Source organism: Adiantum capillus-veneris, chromosome 7 (genome assembly GCF_014529385.1).
Source record: "Adiantum capillus-veneris isolate H3 chromosome 7, ASM1452938v2, whole genome shotgun sequence".
Classification (NCBI taxonomy): Eukaryota; Viridiplantae; Streptophyta; class Polypodiopsida; order Polypodiales; family Pteridaceae; genus Adiantum; species Adiantum capillus-veneris.
Window position 1 is genome coordinate 55,333,822 of NC_140937.1, and position 7,938 is coordinate 55,341,759.

At 44.9% G+C, this 7,938-nt stretch overlaps 1 protein-coding gene across 4 annotated transcripts in view; it reads left to right on the plus strand.

Annotated features, from left to right (window-relative positions):
* The window catches only part of LOC147453881 (C2H2 and C2HC zinc fingers superfamily protein), a 34,285-nt gene that overhangs the window by 13,640 nt on the left and 12,707 nt on the right, over window positions 1–7,938 (plus strand). The window lies entirely within an intron of this gene.

Below are 7,938 nucleotides of genomic sequence, written 5' to 3' on the forward strand. Positions count from 1 at the left end.
AGCCATAAACCGTCTTAGTAGACACTGACTGTTAGTACCTACGTACTAGGAACACACATCTAGCACATGTACAAAATCGACAGTCACATCACAGGACTTCACATGACATTCAACATTCGTTCGGATCTTCGACCATGATTTATCGGCAATGTAGCTAGCAATCACATCTAGGTCCAATTGGGACCTCAACGATGTCCGATTGACTAACCGCTATTGCAACCATGTCTATTCGAGATTAATCAGACCAAAATGCTGCAGTCATTTCGGCTATCAGTTCCTGCACTCACAAGAAGTCAAGAACAAATCAGTATCATTCTCAGAAATTCCATTTCATAAAGTCATCCAACAGAATACTGTTAGCTCTCAGTATCCCTGAAGCTCAAAGAGACATCAGTGACTTTAGTATCAAAATCGAGGCATCTGTTGACAAAGGAGCGGAGTAACTCCCCTCTTGTGCATCCCACTGCACCAGATCTTCGGCCAAGCTGAGTTTCTGGGTTCCGTTTGGAGTAGACTATGCTAAACCAAAACATCGAGGTAAAGTTTCACAATCCGAGGAGTATCTGCTAGGTCCTCCTCCTCCATCCACTTAGCATCAAATGTAGGAAAGTTCTTGAACTAAACCAAGAACCGCCTTCGGACTTTACCTTTCTTCGTATCGTTATGTGCCAAAATCTGTTCAGGAACAAGGATCTCCACGTTTTCTTCCACTTCGGGTTGCTCATCAGGCACATCACCCTTAATAGGGTTCAAGAGACTCACATGCAATGCATTATGAATCCTCCAAGTATCTGGCAGTTTCAATCGGAAGGAGACATCATTTATCTTGTCAGTGGTCTGGAAAGGTCCGTAGTATCGCATACTAAGCTTTCCTTTCCCTTTTTCTTTCATAGGCGTGCCTTCTCAAAAGTAAGAGCACCCAATCATCCTCCTTCAATTTCAAGTCGCGACGATGGCGATCCGCTGCCTTTTTCTGTCGTTCTTGAGACTCCTGCAAAGTCTCGCGAACCTTGGCAAAAGCTGTATCCAAATCTCGCGAATATTCATCCGCTTCAAATATCTAATCTTTCGTGCTCAGGAAGGATGGAACCTTCGCAGCACTTTCAACAATCTCACATAGCGTCTTCCCCGTCGAAGAGTGTATCGTGTTATTGTAGGCAAATTCCACCAAAGGTAAGTTCTTTTCCCATTGAGTCTTCTGATCCCAGATACAAGACTTCAATAAATCTAAAATCACTGAATTGGCAATCTCAAATTGCCCGTCAGTCTGCAAGTGGAACGATGACGAGAACTGCAACTGCGTGCCAATGTTCTCCCAAATTGCCTTCCAAAACAAACTCATAAATCTGGGGTCTCTGTCTGAGACAATCGTCTCAGACGTGCCATGTAATCGGAAAAGCATCATGATCATTCTGTGTAATTGGGAGATCAAAAATGAAATCCAGTTCAATACTTTCCCAGGGGCGGGTGGGTATGGGTAAAGGATGTAACAATCCCTGTGCCTTATGCCTGTCAAACTTGACCTTCTAGCATACTGCGCACAACTCTTCCACGTCCTTTTTGAGTCACGGCCAAAAGAAGTATCTCTCTACCCCTTTCAGGGTGGTAGCAATGCCGCGGTGACCCGTAAAAGGTGGACAGTGGCATTCAGTCATAACCTTTTCCCTCAACTGTTGTGTAACGCACAACATAGTCTTTTTCATCAAGTAGCCTTCCCAAAGGGAGTATCTAGCTACTGTCTCCCCATCCCATATCTCTGTGAAAATATCTGCAAAATCTGTATCTGTGGCATATTGATCGACCATATCCTCGAAGCTCCTATGATGTATCGCGGAAATAGCCAGAACCAATGGTTTCCGAGACAAAGCATCTGCCACCACATTCTTCTGTCCCTGCACATGGACAATTTGGAAGTGGAATTGTGACAAGATGTTCGCCCACCGCATCTGCTTTTCCGAAAGTTGCTTCTGTGACAAGAAGTAGCGCAAACTTTGATGGTCTGTAAAGACAGTAAAAACCACTACGAGTAGGTAATGCCGCCACTGAGTAAGAGCATGGATAACCGCCAAAAGCTCTTTCTCATAGATCTGTGCTGTCATCTTCAGCCTAGAGAACAAACGGCTCTCGTAAGCTATGACATGGCCTTCTTGCATTAAGACCGCACCGAGACTACGACCACAAGCATCACAATATACTTCAAATGACTTCTGCAAGTCCGGCAAAGTCAAAATAGGTCCCGTAGTCAATTTCTCTTTCAATGTCCGAAAGGCAGTCACCTCTGTGGGTCCCCACGAAAAAGGTACTCCTTTCTGTGTCAAGGTATGCAAAGGGGAAGCAACCTCTGCAAACTTTCGTATGAACTGCCTGTAGTACGAACACAGTCCCAAGAAGCTTCTAACTTCATGGACATTCCTCAAATCGGGCCAATCACGGATAGTCTCTATCTTGGCCGGGTCCATTTGCACTCTTGCTGCTGCTGACACAATGTGTCCCAAAAAGTGTATCTCTGGTAGGAAAAATTCACTTTTCTTTGCATTAATCACTAACTTGTGATCTCGTAATGCCTGAAAGACTTGAAGCAGATGATCTCTGTGTTCTGCCTCATTCTTGGAGAAAACAATGATGTCATCAAAGAAAGTGCCAACAAATAGCCTGTACTCTCGAAAAATCCTGTCTATCATCCGGTTAAATGTCGCAGGAGCATTGGTTAAGCCAAAAGGCATCACCAAAAACTCAAATAACCGAAAAGTCGTCTGAAAAGCTGTCTTGTAGACATCTCCTGGCGCTATCCTGATCTGATGATATCCACTCTTCAAGTCAATCCTGCTAAAGCACGAGGATCCCTATAACTTGTCAAGTATATCATTGATCCTAGGAATCGGAAATCTGTTCTTGATGGTGATTTTGTTGAGAGCGCTATAATCGATGGACATTCTTCAAGATCCGTCTTTCTTCAAAACCAACAACACTGGAGAGCAATACAGTGAAGTACTAGGTTGGACAAGACCCTTTTCCAAGAGGTCTTTCACTGGGTTCATAATCTTTTCATTGTGTACTCGGCTCACACGATAAGGTGGCCGATTCGGTGGCGTTCTTCCATGTATCAGATCAATGGTTTGATCTTCAGGCCCTCTGAAAAGCAATCGGCATGAGTGTGGAGAAAAATCTTGGCGTTCTTTTGATCAGGTCAAAACATATTCAACCTTTATCCAGCGTTCAGTTCTCTCCCAAAAGAATGAGTAAGAAACTGAAGTTCATCAAGTACAATCTCTAAGCCCTTCATTTATCAAAGTCGCTTTCTCGGCGTGGTAGTCAACCACGGCGTAGTTCTTGTGGTACCAAGGGATCCTGAGTAGAACGTCACTCGCGTGCCCTGAACACCCCTGTCATTGCAAACAAAGTTTGCCAATGCTCGGTGTAATGGCAACATCCCATCCGGGTGCCAGTCAAACTACCTCTGCTTGTGGCATCATTTTGTCGAGCGTAATTCCAAATCGAGCCGCCAATTCCAAGCAAAAAGATTGGCCTTGGCTCCTTCAAAAGAGCTTCTCGATCCTTCACTTTGCCCCAAAAGCGGCAAAGTTTGTACTTTCATTCATTAGATTCGTTGCAAGTCCCACGCCATGTGGTACCAGTTCTGCTTTTCTATCTGCCTTTTCTGCCACATTCCTCAGCTGCTCTCGAACTCTCAGACCTGTCGTCGTCTTTATCATTTTGTTCTTTCTGTGCCTTATTAGGGCACTTCGCGGAGATATGTCCCTGTTCCCTGTATCCAAAGCACTTCCCCTCTCTGATGAAGCGAGCTCTCTCCTCAGGAGTAAGCTTGGGTCGTGCATCATTTTTCTCTGGGTTGCTCTTTTTCTTTCTACTTTCATTCCCAGAAGTTTGTTCGGCTCGTTGTGTCATGGCCTCATCTGTGGGGTAGGTCAGACTGCCAGAGTGAATGGCAAAGCCCCGCTTCGCATGACTCATCAACTCCTGAGTAGAAGCTGACTTCTATTCTAAGCAGTGATCTTGGATCTCTGTAGGTAGACCCAAGGTAAACCGCTCAATCTGTTCTCTGAACGAGATCTTCTTGAATGAAGAGGCGGGTAGAAAAGAGCTCCAAAATCTTTCACAATAAGCATTGATTGTATCTTCCTGGGTCATCCGAAGATGGTTCCAAGCAGCTCGTACATCTCGTTCATATTCTTGCGTCAACCAAGAAGAAATAAAAAGCTTCTTAAATTTCAGCCATTTAACTTGCGCACTCTTGTTAAAAGAAGCGTGGACCACCAAGTACGAGCATTCCCCTTAAGGTAAGAGGTAGCTCTCCGAATCTTGGAGTGCTCTGAATAGCGTCCTCCCGCGAAAGCGATGTAACTACTGTATAAAAGACAAAGCCTTCAAAGCATCTGAGTATCCTGAAAAGTATCAAACTTGATCGAGTGGCCACCTTCCTTAAACTCTCGGATTTTCTTGCTTTTATCTTCGAGAAAGTCATACTGGTTGGCTTTGTAAAAATTCTTCTTGTTCGCATAAAACTTTCCGTCATCGAAATCTGAGCTGTCTGTAGACGAGTCCTCAGTAGAACTGTCAGGCTCTGGGCGAGATGTAGCCTTCTTTTCCTTTTTCTTGCCCTTTCCGAAGCTTTGTTTCTTGCTTCGCTTTTTACCTTTTCTGTCTTCTTCGCTCGAATCCGAGGAGCTAGAAGAACTATCAGAAGAAGAAGAAGAAGAAGAACTGGGTACTCCTTCAAATCGAACACGCTTCTTCTGTTTCTTTGCCTTGTCAAAAGTCGACTGATGACCCAAATAACCTGGAAAGTCAGTGCTTTTCTTGTGCTTTTTGGCTTTCTTTTGCACGTCAAAAAGCTGAGCAATCCGTGCATCAACCACGTTCTCCAGTTCCTTCTTCGTATATTTTCTTGGAGGCAGAAGGTTTCTTGAGAGCGGGTTTCGGGAGTGGTGTTGTGGTTCTCTGCCACTCCATCTGTACCTCTTCCAAAGAGGTCTGGTTCATATATTTTGCCATCTTCGGGTCCTTGGCAAAATTGAGCATCATCTTTGTTGCCGCTTCGCCTAAGTAGGCCAAGGCGGGCCATACTCTCTGCCGGAATCTTCGTTGTGATCCCTGCCCGCATCTCCAGATGCAGAGGGAGTCGATTGATCATTGCCTGAAGCCATAGGTGCCGCGGAAAAAAATTTCGGCGATCGGATTTCCCGTAGAAGAGAAATCGGCCGTGCTCTGATACCACTGTAATAGACTTGGACACTCCAAGTCAAAAATCAATCGCAACAGCACCAAATAACCACTTCAAAACAATTCACAGATCACAATAGATTTGCACTGGCCCGGCAGAGTCCCGTGCCTTGAGATATTGGCCCCAAAGACTGGTGCCCCTTTCGGTATTTCTTTTTATATTAATCAGTTCAAAGTACAAGAGAGTGGCTAGGGTTTCACTCTCAGACTCTGCGTCCAGATGCTCTGAGAAGTGAGGCCCTCACCACTAATTTAAAGGTTACAAGGGATGCCCAAAAGCAGAGTCCCAAAAGCTTTTAAAAATAAAAAGCATCAGTTCTCTCTCTCTCTTAGAGTCTCTAAAAAAAAAAAAAAAGCAAGTTCTCTCTCTTTCTCATGGCGTAGAGAAAAAGCAAGACTCTTTTTTTTTAGCCTCCGCGATTTTCGGAAATTAGGGTTACTGGCAAGAATTAGGGTTTGCAAGAATTTTAGGGTTTTTGGCAGAAATTAGGGTTTCTGATGTCCGCCACGTCATCACTTTGTGACAAAATACAAAGCAATTCAAAAATTTAGTTAGTTTTTTGTTTGGACAATCGAACTTCAAGGACGAGTGGCTTATCCTTGTGCATCAAGGTAATATGCAGCACTCTAGATCAAGAACTGTACACATTCTTGTTGTGTCAAGGCATGCCCAAGAGAATGTCGTAATTGCTCAGCTTCATGATGTGGAAATCCGCTTTTCCATGGTATCCTTGGATGGTCATTGAAAGAGCACCAATAAGTGGTATCACCTTTTGAGTTTGGCCCGTGGCTAGCTTGGCCTCAAGTTCGCCACCTTGTGAATCATAGTCCAAATCCATCTGCTTGAGGAATTTGGTATGGATGGATGAAGTTTTCGGAGGCTCCGGGGTCAAAGAAGATCAAGGCTTTTAGGCCGTTGACTTGGCCATAGGCTCGACACAATTCATTTTATCTTTCAAGATTAATTTTGTAAATGTCAAGTACAAGGCCAGTGGTAGGTCTAGCTCTTTTAGCCGAAGAGGGAAGAGGAAAGTCATATAACTGCATGCAAAAATCGTCTTGAAGCTTGCCATGTCCTTGGAACATGCGGTTGTGTCGCGATTGAACTCCACCTCTGCATAGCATTAACTTTAAGAAATCCCGCTATTCGAGAAATTGTTGATTCTTTCGATAGTTCATCAAAGCATAGATGCTGTTGACTTGTTGGAGGAATTGCAAAGCTTTTTCCGTATTTTCACTCCGGAAATGATTGTAGTGTCGCCATCTTTGAAATCCTTCGGTTGGTTAGGCACAAACCACGGACATGGATAGTAGGGATATCCATACAGGTGGTGGTGGTGGCAACGATGGTTGCACTAGATCAGGGCCAGATAGTTGCACCATGTTCTTGAAGACTCCCCCAATTAAAACAAACGGTTGAGAAGGTTGACGGTTAGAGGCTTTTGCACTTTCTGGTGCCGGAGGAGGGGGGGCATCAGAGGGGGTAACATGTAATTAAAAAATTGTTGGAAACTTTGCAACATCGGGAGATTGTGTTGCTGATGCCGTGAAAGTATGTCACAAAGCTCGTCAAGAGAAACTGCAGGTACTCTGCCGAATCCATAAACGTCGTCGTGCTCTGTCTGCGCTCACAAGAGCACACGTCTAGAGCTCTCACACCCTATAACGATATGACGCCACGTTCCAACGAAAAAGAACAAACCGAACAAACTTTAAGCACTTCAAATAACAATTGAACAAAAAGAGATGCATGGCACACGAGACACGGAGTGGCGGCGTTCCACCCCAAGAGCACACTTGCCCCAAACCTTGGCGCCCCTTTCGATATTTCTTTATATTGCTTCAACAAGGTACAACCTTTGGAACTCTGCTTTGCATCACCCGCCGAGTAGAATGCTAGAGGGAGAACCCAGGCCTCTTATTTAAAGACCCTTGGCATCTAAAAGCAGTTTACAATGAAAAGCATTTGATTTTAAATGCATCTGGTCTCCAAAAGTTACCAGCGCGTGAAACGCAGAAATTCATACAGCTGCCACGTCACCTATTGATAGCGTAAAATGCGGATTGGCTGTAAGTGCCACGTGGCATGTCAGCCGGATTTGCGGAGCATCCGTACCTCTGTTGCCGTGTCATCAGCCGAACTTTTAATTGGTTTGAGCCACTCAGTGATGATTTGTAAGTTGGTGAGAACTTCATCTTCTTCTGCTTCTAGGGTTTAGGCCCCTTGGCCGGGATCTGTAGGTTACTCTCTCCCTCACTTGGTGAGTCTCCTCCCTTGCAAACAACTTCAGCTATGCAGTTTTACTTAGGTTGTTGTGTTGTCTCGTTTTATTTACATTAGTTTAGTTCCATTTGTTAGAAAATTCGGTAAGTGAAGTTCTCTCTCTCTCTCTCTCTCTCTCTCTCTCTCTCTCTCTCTCTCTCAGACTTCTTTAGAGCTGCCACTGAACACTCGGAGGAGTTACTACCACAGCAGAGCTCGTCGCCTCACACGAGAGGCACACTGATCGACCGAGCGACTGAGCTGGGGAGATCCAGACGCCCACGACTGCAGAGGACTACACAGCATCGACGGAGGCTGCATCAGAGGATTCGGATCAATCATGCACGACACCCGGTCAGACTACTGACCATGGAGGAGATTGATGAGATCCGCAAGCGACCGATGCTGGATCTCCTGTGATCTAGCTACCCCAG